The sequence below is a fragment of the Wasmannia auropunctata genome, unplaced genomic scaffold (genome assembly GCF_000956235.1).
Source record: "Wasmannia auropunctata unplaced genomic scaffold, wasmannia.A_1.0 LD336038.1, whole genome shotgun sequence".
NCBI classification, from domain to species: domain Eukaryota; kingdom Metazoa; phylum Arthropoda; class Insecta; order Hymenoptera; family Formicidae; genus Wasmannia; species Wasmannia auropunctata.
This window is the reverse complement of record NW_012026852.1, coordinates 1788664-1804527: the sequence shown is the minus strand read 5'-3', so window position 1 is coordinate 1804527 and position 15864 is coordinate 1788664. Positions and strand designations below refer to the sequence as shown.

Sequence of the window (15864 nt, the reverse complement as noted above, 5' to 3'; positions counted from 1 at the left end):
ATGTGTGTATTCTCGAGTATCGTCAGTTTTATCGTGAGGAAAAAGTCTCGCTTTGTTGAAATAAATCGGAAAATTGGTATGTACCATGACAACATCGCTAAAATCGTAGAAACACCGCCTCGCTCCGGTTTTACGTAACGCGACGGCAAAACAATGTTTCCAGTTGCGCCACGGGTGCGTGCAGAGAATTTGACGGAAATAGAATGCATGATTGATATGTCGCTCGCGGATTGCATAATGACATCTTCGCCGATCGGGTCGACTTTAGGAAGTGAAGATCGGTCCGTGCGAATGTTAGGTAAACCAACTTTCACTTAAACGTCACCGCCATGACACGAGTCTAAAGATTATCATAGAATAATAATATCGCATGCGGGAGACACACCTGTTCCGCGAAATAAACAAGAAACAACGGTGATGCGCCTCGGATGCGGTCTCGGATCGATACGGTACTTTCTCGGCCTGCGTTATAAACCGCACGCCGTGTAAATTCAATTGCGTGCGCGGGCAAAGCGACGAGGAAACCTTTCCGGAAGATATTTCTAGATGCATTCTCCAGTCGCATCGATCCGACGCCACGTCACGTTCGTTCTAACGAAGCGAAACGTTCAATACACGTCAGTTTTCTATGCACGTAAAAATATGGTTCTTCCAAGAATTAAGAATATTTCTTTTCCACTCCTTTCAATTTTTTCCATATTATTACATTATTTCTATAATAAAATGCATAATATCGTTGTTATCGATATTAAAATCGCATCAATATGATAAGATACTTCAAAAACTTGCAATGTAATGGAGAGAATTAAATTTCTCGGAAATAATTAATAAACAGGAAAATAGAAGAATAGAATAAAATGGACGTGATTGAATGAAAGAATGTGTGAAAATATAAAACAGCAACACTCGCGCTAAAAATATCATCGTCACGTACCGTCGTAAATCAATGTTTCTCGGGCTGTTACACGTACAAATAGGAACGTAAGAAGCGCGGAGCGAGAATTAAAATTCGACTAGAGTCGCGTCTCCGAAGACGACGTTCTTGCGAAAATATCTGTTTCCACGTCGCGTAACCATGCGTACCTACCGTAATAATGTAAGATAGCGCGCGCGGCAAACGTCGATGAACATCGTCGAAGAGAGAACCGGGGAAACTCAATGAAAATAAAGAGGAGCAACGCAAATGGGTGCTCGCTCGCGCTCGATAAAACAACACGATTATGCGACGAGACGAAGGAATAAGAGAACGAGCACGGACATTAAATGTTGCGCTGCATTCCGCGAGGAAGGATCGCCGACGTCAGAGAAACCGCGGTCGTCATCGAGAATCTTTTCCTTCGAAGAGTGAGACGCGCGCCGGAGAGCGGGCACTCCTTCTCCGATGCTTCCGTCGATTGATCGGAATTCCGGTCGCTAAACTATACGTCGAGTAAACGATGCCACGATAGTAAATATTGCGAAATTGAAAGAAAATTATGTGAAAACAATCGTATTCTTCTTCTTCGAAATAAATCGACAATTTTTATACACCGGAATAACGTCTTATACGTTTGAACGGTTTGTAGAATCGTGTCGTCATCCGCTTTTACGCGCGCAACAGTTCTCGTGTTTGCATATTTTACACGCGTGAAGGAGACCTTGGGTAGAATGTTTCGGAAGATTGAATGGAAAATTTATTATAGACTATGAAAAAGTAAGACCGCCTACACCATACGCGCCGAAAATCGCCTGTAAAACTTGCGCAAGAATTTAATATAAGCATATGGTTCCTCCTCTGGTAATTTATTGAATGTGTAGATTATGCAGCCGTAAAGCTATGATATTCAGCGCAATAAGTAAGAGCGAAGATGTATTTTCACATGCTTAAAAAATTCAAAGTGTTGTTTTATCAGGTACATAATGGAATCGTGTTAAGAAATATTTTGTCATCAAACGAGTAATCTAGAGGAATAGTGGCGCATTTTTTTACCGATAAATAATTTTGCTGAATTTTGAAAACAATCGCTTCTGTAATAGCATGTGAAAACTAATATAGTCGTTAATTTTCCAATAGTATGTGATACAGTTGTTAATTTTCTACGCGTGACAACAGACAAAGTTACAAGTTCGGCGGATACTCCGGGATCGATTTTCCGATACTCCATTATGGATAGTTGCTCCGCTTGTGATTTTATTCCGAAACCGGCCTTGTATATTGTTATGCGCGCGGCCTTAATTGAAGTACTTTTAGTGTTCTCGGCTTGTAGCTACAATAGCCACTTTGTATATTTGCATACTTTGTATAAAGGGGCAAGCATGGATAATATCCCGGGCACTTTCCGCATAGTTTTTTTTTTTAATTTAGGTTTGTCACCTATTTCCTGAGTTTTCTGCTCTGCACTTCGCACGAATCGCCTCCTCCACCTTACCTCTTCAGTTTCATTAGTATTTCAAGCTCGTTTGCTTTTCATTACCACATTTCATCTCATTTTGCAGTTTCCATTTTATATACTGCAAGAACGGATTCATGCTCGCTTGCATTCTCATTATCAAGTTATAACGATTTTATAAATCTGTGTTATGATAAAAAAAAATATTTTTCTCAATCGTGAGAAATTAACTGCATCAGCTAGTCATCCGTTTTACTCTTCGTTAAGCGATAAAACGGCGCCCTCGAGAGACAGCAATGAAGTGCTCGCGGAAGATCGCGATTCCAGCTAGATCAACAAAGTCAGATTTCTTTCATCCATTGCGTTTGTTTTATTCTGCTAAATCCTCCAATCGATACACTTCACTTCTCCCGGAGACCTCATTAAGACGTCGGAAGACATGCGCGACGTACGTAGGAGAGAAACAATCAAACTGTAAATCGTTAAGCCGCGACAATTAAGAAACTGATGTGTGCTGACTATTTATCGAATTTAAATGAAACAAATATTACTTACATGAGCTCTCTAGAATAAAAAATAGAAATCAAATCTATTATACTATAAAGATCTATGAGAGCTAACACGGATGTTGGTGTGTAATAGTTTTTTACAATTGAATGAAACAATTATTGAGCATCAAATTACGTCTTTGAAAACGGAATTAAATGTCTCCAAGAATATCGCGAGAGTCGTTTTTCACAGGAGCTTTACTTTAATGTCAACTTAAATGCCGGTTTAAATTAGACGTTGAATTAAATTGATAAATATATAACTTTGGAATTGTACATATGTAGGAGCATATATAGATGAAATATAACTGTGATATAGTTTTTGCAGAAAAGTGTAACTTGCACAATATCTTTTCAGTTCCGTTGCACGGAGCAGCCAAAAAATATTAAATATGTCACTTGCGAGTCATGCAAATGGGGAAATTTAACTTTTTTGTTTCCACGAGAAGACAAACGGAAGTCGACAAAAAGTTTCGCGTTGATACATTAAACAACGCTAGAGAAAAATGATTGCCCACGCGGGCGGGCGGGCAAACGACAGGGTCCAGGCATTCCTACGACTTTCGCAGATGCGAAATTGCTGAGCGTTATAAATAAAGCGGTCGGACGGCAGCCTTGTCCGCGACGAATTTAAACGTGGGCGGCTTGCATTTTATTTGCACGCGGTAGGAAGGAAACGATCGACGATAATAAATAGCACGCTAAAAATATTGAAGTCTCCGAACGGATCGCCTCGCGATCGATTTCCGAAAAATCCCTCGTCGCGACTGCGTTGTTTCTACATGTGTTCCGAACAGTCTCGACCGTAGTTGCTTAGCTCCGGCTTATCTCCGAATACTCGACATTCTTTTCGAGCAGCCTCGAGAAACGGTACCGCCCTTTAGAGCTTTACTTCGGTGATATTTTACGCGTTCTACGAACACCCGGATTATTAAAGTAACATTAATCCACGCGAAGTCAAGTAGAGCGTTTTTGCAGTTGACAATTTTCCACCGCGTGTTATTACCCGACATCAAGTACAAGACATTATATATTCACCGCTCAAGAAGGCCAAGAGCATTAAGACTCAAAGAGAGTGTGCTCTTCCGTTTCCTTCTTCTTCCCCCTTTTTCTCCCTCTCTCTCTCTCTCTCTCTCTCTCTCTCTCTCTCTCTCTCCTTCTATCTCTGCCCCTCCTTCTCTATCTTTCCGCGAGAGACCGTTATGTTCCTCAAAGCGATCGACATGGCAGATGGACAGGTACCTCATACGCAAGTAGTAGACAACAAAAGGGTGGGACGATATCACGACGTAGGCACGTATTGCGAGAATGAAGATACCGGCGTTTTCAGGATGCGCATGGAACATGCATCCGTAGCCCCGAGACGAAGACAACACATACAACAGGATAGAATGAATCGCTCGACGGACGGGCGGATGTATCTCCTTTTCTCTCTTTCCCTCCATCTCTCCTCTTTTAACGCTTTCGTATTTTCGGAGCTTGCTTCCACACGATGCTGATGACGCGTTAATCGTTTTGTGAAGGTGTGACACGGCAATATATTGATTGCGCGTTATCAAGATCGACGAACGTATTTTTACCAACCTAAGAACAAATGTGCCTTTTCTCTATATTTTTCTACTAAAAAAGATAACTTTTTTTGCATTAAGAAAGAAGAGAAATTTTAAAATTGTCAAGTTGATAATCGATACATCGATAATGTCGAAAAAGGAGCGGGAATGTTTGTCGTTGCATAGCAGAGAATTATTTCTCTGCAAAGCGCGCGGCCCGCATTTTAACCGCCGTATACGGAATTCGTTATAGAGATGGCCCAATTCCAAGAAATCCTCTTCGCCAATTCGAAGCATGAAATTTTCGCCGCGTCTGACAAATAGTTTCGAAAAGTAGGCGAACTCTGCCCGAGGAATGTGCAGGAACGTTTTATCAGCGGCGCGCTACCCGGTGTTTTGCAGCTAACATCGTCTGGCACGCATTACGATATCTTTTTACATGTCTTTATGCGAACGGGAAAAACTGTGAGTTCACCCGCACAGCAACAATATATGTTTCACGAAAAGAAAAGGCTATATCTGGCAGTGGTACTCCATTCGCATGTTAACCGTTGAACATACTCGTGCCAAAAATGAATGTAGATAATCGCACGGCGTTTTCGAGGCGCCATGTGACTCAGCTTCAGAAAATATTTCTTCACTCATCAAATTGATTCCTGATAATCTAATAAGTAGTTTTATCACGCTGTTAAATATTAGAAGAAGCAAATTTAAGTTCCTTCAGTTGAATAACATTTCGTTATTTTTAACTTTCATATCAAAATATATTATTTTAATACAAAACATGTGGTTAAAAAGAAAAACAATTTAATTAACCTATTTCCGCGATTAAATTTCTGAGCTTAGTTTAAAAGTAAACAACGTTTGTATTTTAGTAAATATAAATTAAATTTCAATCAGATTTCATACATTTTTTGAGTTAAATTGTTTAACTCCATTTAGTTAAATTAACGATATATTGGATAGAAGCGACCTACAGAAATACCTAATTAAAAATTAGATATAATTTTACATTGTAAATTTAACAGTATACCTCTGAGTTCATAGCATAATAGTAGCGTGTTTGTAAAGCTAATATAGAGCCATGTTAAATAATAAATTAGCTTAACATTTCAATCGTGCTTCTTGTTGAAAGAGATATCTCACTACTTAGCTCTCTCTTGTCTACCTGCAGGCTTTATCTAAAACCGATGTGAGTGACAATTACGCCGCAGGAAATTCCTCGAGTTACACGCTGACGGCATTCCAAAGATTCTTTTAATTGTCTAATTCGAGAAACACGGATTTTTCCGGATTGGCCGTGAGTGCCGTGAGTCACAGTACAAGCACGAGAGAGACGCGTTTTTAATCACAATCGCGTTCCTCCCGTTTATCTCCCAAAATTACGACCCAATTGCCCGTCGGAGGCTGCTGGCAGCGCACACGAAGGCGCCCGCGAACTATTTTCCTCGTGGAAGCCCGCCAAAAGTGACTCGACACACTTCGCCGATTCGCGGACGAATTCGCGGAGGTATTCGGCGAGGAGAGAGAAGCGAGAACGCTGAGATCATCGCTCACACGCCCGCCTGATATCCGTCGTTGGCTGATATGCAATCACACTGCAGACATATTTCATGAATAAATGGAACAAATTTCTGTACGGAGATAATTTTTTATTTTTCAATTTCTTTCCCGTGCACTTGCGCCGCGGTTTATCAAGCGAGCGAGGTATCATTTAAAACTCATGACACATAAACGGCTTATTTTTTTTAGCGTAAATTGATTGATTGGATCGAGTGAAATTTGAGCGAATTGATTTTAGCCTGAATATCGCCGATTAAATTCAAAATACCGTGTTTCCGAGTTCGACGTAAAAAAAATATTTAAAATTCAATCGAGGCAGTAACAAAGGATAGATAATATTTAACGTTTTAACAATACACACGTTTTCTCCCGGAAAATCGTTTAATCTATGGATGAAATCGTATTCCGTTCCGATCGGTTTGCGAACACACCGAATAAAGATACGCTGAATCCAAAGGGTAGATTGAATGATCGAGGGAAAAGCTTTGATCTGCATCCATTGAAGATGCGTGAGATGCGCTTTTCAAAGGCTGTAGCCAATGAATCTCCTACATATTCAACGAAAGAGAATTGCATATCTATCCCGTCGTTGTATTCACTTCGACGCAGTCGCAATAATAATTATTTGATGTACAAAAATTTCCTAAGGCTGCCCACTGATTTTAAAGTTTTTTTAAAGTGGCATAGTTGATGAGTCACTTTAAAGTCGTAGAGATAAGTACAATTTAGAATATTATTTGTCACTTGTCTTTATTCGTACAAAAAATGCGGCGCGATTCTCGTCTAGGAATTTTATTCATACCGGAAATCAAAGAAATCATATTCTCGCCCCGTTAATCATCGCGATGGCACGTCGCCTCATTTCCATGAAATGACGGATGCCAAAAAGGATCGTATACGATAGTAAACAACTCGGGCATTCTATTGCATATACCTTCCCAAAACTGGTAGGAGGTAACTATTTTCACATGCTTAATTTTCGTACAAGACTGCCAATGTAATATACGCTAGTTTCACCCAAAAACTCGATTTTTTGCTTCAAATAATTTTTTTATCAAACAAAATGTGATTTGAAAATCGAATTAATCAAAAGATTTTTGTTTAGCAAATTTTTGTTTAAATTTTTACTACTTTCAATTCAATAATTTTTTGATATATCTTCAATGGCTCACTGTACTATAATTCTCAAAAGCGCATGTATATGTTGTTGTGACAGTTGCCACACCTCCGGTTTTCGGCTGAAGACCGAAACGGCTTTTTGAACGAATCTCTAACAGACGAAAAAAAAATTGCGGCTAACAAATATTGATAACTTTTTTCTAGAAATAATAATATATAGAAACGATGGCATCTCATAAATCTCATCAGTGATACTCAACTAAACACACGCACGTTCAGACGTCTATCTCCCTTCGATTTCGAAAAGAAATCTCCGGCCAGAGGGACCAGATCTGATAACCTTTTTTTTTTATTTTTGAAGAGCACTACAAGAAAATTACAATTTGAATAGTTAATCTCGGGTGGAACATTAATCGGAAGATGGCAACCGTGGATGTGGTATGTATGTGTATGTATAAATGTATGTGAATATCTACAATATGATGAGCTCATGTCCGTGGGTTCGCTACGCCCAAATGACTGTGTGAGCCAGTCATCCCTGCGGGATCTTGCTTAGCCAGAAATCAACGCAAGGTTGTCCCAATGAGCGGGCAACCTTGGCAACCAAAGAGCTGCTGCACTATTCGAAACAACGGAGGCGGAATGCGCGGTGATGAATGAGAAAATAGTCGACAGTGTCATCTCCGCGAACCGACAACGAGAATGACGAGTCCCGCGACGTAACTATAAAACAAACATCCATCGATCACGTACTTTGAAGTTCAATCGAGGTCACATACAAGAATCACGCATTACAATGCAAATCACACGTATAAGGAGTATTTTAGAAATTTCTTACGGTCAAAAAAGCAAATATAAGTATATTCATTCAATAGAAATATGCATCTCTTTGACGTTTTCCACAAAATAAAACCAGAATTGAGCAACGCAAAACGTGAAATAATATATGCACTTCCTTAATTATTTGCATAATTATTAAAGCATTATATAATACAGAAAATATTGGATATTTAAATATATCATAAATATATCATTGCTAGAACATATTTGTGCAACGAGAGTACGTATATTTTAATAGATAAAATTTATTGCACGATGGCTTAATATAAATGATAAAATAAAATAGGTCAAAGTATATCGGATTACACAAATGGAATAATTCGATATCTAGAGGTAGAATATTCACGCAATTATGTATATGTATAGTTTCGCAGAGTTAATCTAGTCAGCCTTCGATCGCAGCCTCTTCGAAAAGTGAGTGACGGAATCGGAAAAGTTCGGGAATTCTCGCGCGCGGAATCGATAGCCACGTCTAATCGATATACACGCTTGAGTGGCAACATCAAATCAACAGAATCATCGATTGTCGAAACATCGCAAATAAATCTGTTAACTGCACAATTTTCGTACGGGTTTTTTTTCGCCAGATATATCATGCGTGAATGGATACGGCCTTTTAATATTAATTTCCCCGAGAGTGATGTTTTATTAGGAAAATCCGTTTTTGTATAAAACCGAATGCAGATACCTCGTGTATAGTTTTGAAAATTAATGTTGACATGTTTAATTTATAATTGTAAATAAGACGAAAGGAGAGAAATATGTTATAATTGAATATTTTATATCGTAAGGATTTTCTAATATATTATGCACAATCTAGTCAAAGAAGCTTTCTTTTGATTGTGAACTCAATAGTATCATTTTACGTGCTTGTAAAATCAATGAGAGGTTTCACAAAAATAAAATAAAACACATTTATAAAAAAAAACCGTTTACAATCCACCTTAAAAGTTTATTTTGTAGTCGGAAAACGCGAGCAACGAAACGGTTGTTTTTGTAAACGTACTTTTTGACGCCTGTTCTGTAATACACTCTACACAAGCATGTCAGATCCATAAAAAATCGGCCATCAGCGATTAGAGAGTGAGTATATTGATTCTCAAAACATACGAGTACGATACGTTTCCTACACGAGCAAAGTCGGAATCTCGAATTATCAACGTCATATCAATAAATAATTTTCAATATCATTGTATCGCTACTCAAATTTATGAGTTATTTCGTTAAAAAATTTTATTTAAAAATTATTTTTAATCCTTTCAATGGTCCTTAATACAATTACATATTGCCGATTCTTCTGCAAATGTCCGATGCAATCGCAACTTTTATAGTAGTAACGACGAAACAGGAAATTACGCGTCCCACTCATAATTTATCGCTGATGCAACTGCACGATTGCTGGTATACGCGTCAATCAACGTTTAATTTTTTAATATTACATCATATTTAACATACTTTTGCTATAAATACAAATTCTGTATTGCATACTCTTATGAATGACCTTGCATTACATGTGTATAAATTATTATGTCTATTTCTGTTTAAAAAAAATCAAGAATTTCCTTCAAACCGTTTAAAATCTTATTTTATCTTCCTCCTTCGTTAATTAATTTATTATTTGTCGCATTAGATCATAGCGATGTAGAAATTCATGCACTTAACAAACAATTCCACAAAGTATTGAGATTACTAAAACTCGAAATGGAAACACGATCAGCATTCTACATATGTAAGTATCTCGTGTAGATACATCGTCGATACGCCGACCCTGACCACATACCGAAGCACCGGCCTATAAAACGGTCTCGGCGCGCCCATATAACCTTTTACAACGGCTGAATCCGGCACAGCATAAAGATTTTAATGCTACTTTTCAGGAACGACGATAGTAAATCTAATCGATAATCAGCGTTTAGCTGGAAATCGATTTCTTGCGCGCAAAACAGGTTAAGGAATTATTAATCGTTGTGAATAACTAATTTCGTATACAGCGGCATAACCAATTGCATTTCATACGTTTGAATAAAAATTGCGCTCTCGTTTAATTAATATAAATTTCGTTATAAAAATTTGCTAAGTAAAAGCTCCAACCAATTTAATCACTGGTGTATAAATTAATATAAAAATTTGATAAAAATGTATTGTTTTTACTCTAATTCGTGCATTCAGCATTCGATACGTTATAGTCGCTTCAACTATCGCCACAAGTGTAGCGGAATAAGAAATGAGGTCGCGAAAGTGCGACAATAAACACACATTACTTATGTCTCTGTACAATATTCGATAAATAGATTTAGCTAACAGTAAATATCGCCAACATATGTTTCGCTTTTTAAAGAGGTAATTTAACTGTTCGAGATCGCAGAAACAGACACTTTCTTAGTCAAGTGCTCGACTGAGAGGCAGCGCTGCGAAGCCACAAAGGACGGGCGAGAAAGAGAAAGAGATTCTGTTCAAAAAGAACGAGATACCGCAATAACCGCGCAATCTTGCTTTCTGCCATTCGGAATGCAAGCTTCGTTTCCGCTATAATATTGCAAATTACATCAGAAATATCTTTGGTTGCATTCCAAGTAGTTTGCAAGCTCGATAATAATGGTCATGGCAAAATTTGATGAATCAGACTGTAAGGCTTTTACGTAAAGAGATATATATACATATTTCTTCATAACTCTCTAAGAATTATATTATTCCAATATAATCGCGTCTGTTATGAAAAACGTATTAAGATTACTGTTAAATTTAAATAATTGTTGTCATAAACAAAATTAATTAATAGTAAGTACTCCTTGGAAATAAATAAAAAAATTGCTAAATAAAAATATTGATTAGCTAATTATCGAAGTTCTCTCATATGTATCTATTCTACAAATTTTATTGACGATAGCAAGTTAATATTCTGCAAATTAAAAGCAAAAGTATTCTAATAAAAATATATAAAAACAATAGTGCATCTCGAATAATATATCTCGATACTTTTAGCCATATATCATTATATTAATATCATTATCCCATCATCTGTATGTACAATCGACTTATGAAGATGTAGTAATATAGAATCCGTCTCTTACGTAAGTTAGATTGGAATATATATTCCGCATTCCACCTGCAGTGTGCAATCGCAAGATGATAATCCGCGTACATCATGCGCGCGGGTAATGCGTGAACTAGTCTTTATAACGCAGGAGAACCTGTTTCTTCCATGGAGATCGCCTATTATTGAAATATATATATGCGTGTGCTAAAAATTTCAGAAGATAAATTTTCCTTAAACAAACGTTGGCATCAGTTTCAAAGAATTCATCAATTAAATTTAACTTAACACTCGTTTTGCATATCCAAACTTCAAGAATATAAAATTAGCAATAGCTTGTCAACCACCATAATTTATCAAATAAACTATAAAGACTATTTGCGTATCCATGTTTCGGAATAGCATCAAGAAAGACAAAATATGACTAAAATTAATATTGTAATATATATTACTAAATTTAAAAAGATCGCGATCTCATGTGAGCAATTTAACTTTATGCCACCGTATTATGAGGTTAGTTATTCAAAATGCCTTCAAGAGGCCTTGGGATGTCTTGGCAAACCTTGACCGCGCCATATTGTGACAGGGTCGTTGGTATCGCGAGTGTTTATCCTGTCAGCCGAAGCACTAGAATAGAACCAGGCCGATCCCGAATCATCTTGTTGCCGAGGAGGCAACCAACAATGGGTAAATATAAATATAGGTGTCGGCATGCAGTGCGAGATCCACTGTTCGACAGCTCATCCGAAGACGAGCTGACTTTGTTACGAATGCAAGTATGGAAACTGACAGCTAATTTCGAAAGAAATCTCATTTAACGGAATCCAAAGTCAACACTGAATTATTTAGTTACTAAAAATACAGTAGAGGACACTCTCAAAGTTTGATACAAAGACCGTTTAAATATAGAGAGTTATCTCTCGCTAAAACTCGTCACTAAAACACATAGATATTTTAATGTTTTTCTTTCAAGTATGTGAGAACCGTACGTTTCTCCTTGAGTAACAAAATCTCAAAAAGTGGGTCGCTGTTACGGTATAATCCTTTAACGCCGAATACGATCAACGAGAAAGGCCATTGCAACAACACAAAAACGTACTCGGTTTCAATCTACGCCAGGTCACTCCAGAGGAATCGGAAGGAATCCTTCAATTTCAACCGAAGAAACGCGGCGCGCCGGTCGTTCCAATTATCCGGAGTCCTGAAGAGGATAACGGAAGAATCGACCGCGTGTAGTCATTATGTTCTCAACAATAGACGACCACGGAGAGAGAGAAGCGATGCAGGCGCGGATAGCCATTATCGAGGAAGACGGCCGAGGTAGCGGAGGCAAATAGATGAGAGCAGTAGCAACCGGCGTTCCAAGTTATCCGCGTTAAGTTCGGAGTAATATGGAATGCGCCACCGCGAGCGTCTTCCGGCTACGGGCAATTGCATGCAATGTGTGAAAATACACGGGTGCAATAATACGAAAACAAAATTACATTTCCGCGCATAACGTTGCACAGCATTAATAATTTACTTTGTAAACATTAAATTCAATATTTAATAAATGCTGCTCGTAAATTTAATCTATTTCTGTAATAGTATTTTATTCTCTATTTCCAATCACTGTCGAGCCTCGTTTCAACGCGTTTTACATTTTTATCATCTTAAAATCGTGTCACGTATGAATGATTACGTACGACCAAGTTAAGAAAAAAAAAAACATTTGAATTCGTAATAATCTTATGATTAGTAACCTATTTTCTGTCACGTCTCTTCGCGGTTTCCATTCGCAATTCTACTCGGTTCTTGAGGGCTGTAAAAATGTATACAACCGACCGATTATCCTGGAAACACCGATCTTACTTACTTACCGTGGAAAAAGAGATGCCGGACTAAAAAATGCATTCCTCGATGCAGCACGGTATCTTTTACATTGAGCGAACGAATGCTCCGCCCGAAGGAACGAATGACGCGGCGCGCCGTGCCCCGGTAATGCTTATTTTAGAAACATTTCATAAAATAATTTATAACTTCGCAATTATCGTCGACGTATAACCGCATAACTGACACAGTACCCACGATAAAATAAATAGCATGCACTGAATTAAAACTCTGTTTACAGATAATATACATTCAAACATTCGCATATATTTCATCTCGACATGATTTACTGCTGTATAAAAAGTATATTTAGTCTAAAAGGCTAAGAATTATTCAGTCAAATAAAAAGATAAAGTTGAAAAGATTTCTACTCTCTATAATATATGAAATTCAGTGCAGCTCTTTAGCATCTTATGTCAAGCTCTTCATATTGGATAAATGTTACATAAAATAACATTTTTGCTATTTGCATAAAAATGTACAGAGACTTTATTTTTTTTTTTAGAAAAATATTACAAATTTTTTATTAAATAAAATTAAAATTAAAAGATCTATTTATAAAACTGAGAATTTTCTTTCAACTTGTTTGTCACTTGTCGCATGTGAAACAGCAAGTGTGTGATGTGGAATATAGGTTGCGGTAGCAAAACCGTTTGTCCTGGACGCGATATTGCGAATTAACGACAGTTTGAACCGGCCTTTCTGACGTCATAAAAAGCACGTGCGATCGACACGACGACATGACGACGGGGACGTGCGATCGCGCCTAGATAGATTGACTCCTTTTCCCTGGCGTGATCGTAATCGAGGCGAAAAATGGGAACGGTAATGCCTAGAGGTAACGGCGTCACGGTTGAGCGAATAACGCGTAGATCCGTTACTTTTGCGCGGACGTCGCGCCTCGCCGAATCTGTCGAGTCTTTTTAATACATTGAGCGAACGATATCAGTTACGTGTGTTGTCATCATGAAATCGACGATATCACAAACGTGAAGATAACGGTATTGCGAATTTGCAATGACCTAGATTACGTCCGGTAATTTAACTTATACAATATTCACACATTGGAAGCGCCCAAATTAAAAAAATTATGTTAATATTATTTCAATTTATTAAATTAATATTACAGAAAAATTATTTTAATATTTTCCTATTATTATCTCCTTTTAACAGGTTTCTCTTATTTAAAAAAAAAGATTTTAAATATTTAGCAAATAAGCTAATGACAAAAAAGATATTACTCAAACAAAAATTAGTAAATATTTTCCCATTTAAGAAATAAGTTTTACGTTAAAATATGTCAGTGTTTACCACCGAAGCAAAAGTTATCCAACAAGTTCTGTCGTAATTTTCTATTACCTTAAAAAAAAGTTATTGCGCAAACACGCATTTCTTGTCAAAATACATAACTCGTTCCAACGAGATCGACGACGAGAGTGAAGAATAAATAAAGCGACTGAAACGAGTGCATGTCAAAAAATATCCATAGTTATTTTTCAGTCGTTTGGCAATGCGTTGCATTTGTGTAACGCCAGAAAAATACCAACTATCGTTGAGTATTTCTCGAACTTAAAACTCAATGGAGAATATAGAACAATGTTTGATTAATTTGTAGGTTGACGAATTTTGTAACGCAAATACGGCTCTCTTTACAAAATATCAAGAAGTTCTTTACAAAATTTAAACTTTTTAAGTTTAACAAAGACATTTTTTTGTCACTGTATAGATACGTGTGCACATAATCGCAAGAAAAAAACAACAACCTTGCAACAATATTAACACTGACCCCCTACTGTGAGGACGGTGGCGACGACAATAATGTTATCGATACGACGCGAAAGTTCGATGAGCTATCGTGACGCGCCGTCGCTTTTTCACATTGTGTTAATGGACAACGCTCGTCCTCCCTTCACTAGTCGGGGATCACAATAAACGCTTTCCACGTATCGCGGAAAAAAAAGGAGGCCGTCGCGACGCCCATCGGCAGGAGAAACGCGGGCTCAGCTATGGCAAAAAATCGGGTCCTTCTCATAAGAATTTGACAAACAAAAACACATAATTATCTAAAATGCATGAACGAGATCGATGAAGAAATGCTGTAACAACTGAGTATTCCGATTTAGCGAATAGCGATACATTCAAACAAAATAAAAAATTTTTCATTTATGCGATTTTATTTAAGCTATGTGGTATACGAAAAATACTATAAAAATATTCGTTTTAAGCTAAATTTGGACCAAGCAAACGAGCATAGACAAACACGAACGAACGATTAATTTGCTTCAACGTCAAAGCTCCCAATGCACTCATTGAAGCAAATTGTTCATTCGCGTTTGTTTGCTTATTGTTAGATTAGATCCGGCTTGAAACACGCAATTCGTTCGCGTTCCACTATAATGCTTTTCGTTCACTGCTAGAGAAAAATTGAATTGTTGTTTAAAGGCAATTAACTTTCCGGATGCCCAATAAATTCTAGTTTACGTTAGATTAAATTGAAAATCTCTCTCTCTCTCTCTCTCTCTCTCTCTCTCTCTCTCTCTCTGTCTCTAAATAAATAAATAAATAAATAAATAAAGAAATACGTACTTCTCACCACTGCATAATAATCGATCTATCTGCAATTCGTCATGTTACAGATCTCGAAGCACGATATCGTTCGGGTTAATTCAGCGTCGATGTCGCTGCCCGGAAATATTCTAGGCTCGCCTCTGTGTCGTAATGAGTAATTAACGCGGCATGTCCCGTTTCACCCGCAAACGAGATGCCGGAGCAGAACTGAGAGACATAGAGAGAGAGAGAGAGAAAGAGAGAGAGAGAGAGAGAGAGAGAGAGAGAGAGAGAGAGAGCAGATATACACGTACGATATGCAATTGCACACCTGCACGACATTCCGACAACGCCGTGCCGTGCGCGCGAAAATGTTTATCCCCGCGAATTGCACTTTCTCACTTTCGGCCCCCCCCCCCCCCTGC

General features: G+C 37.7%; 1 protein-coding gene and 1 long non-coding RNA gene across 7 annotated transcripts in view; one reads left to right on the top strand and one right to left on the bottom strand.

Annotated features, from left to right (window-relative positions):
* LOC105452091 (phosphatase and actin regulator 1-like) overlaps positions 1 to 15864 on the bottom strand; it is a 122390-nt gene that overhangs the window by 59096 nt on the left and 47430 nt on the right. The window lies entirely within an intron of this gene.
* Positions 12771 to 13254, top strand: LOC105452089. The gene is made up of 2 exons (XR_974674.1): positions 12771 to 13000; positions 13134 to 13254. It is a non-coding gene; the product is annotated as an uncharacterized LOC105452089 (long non-coding RNA).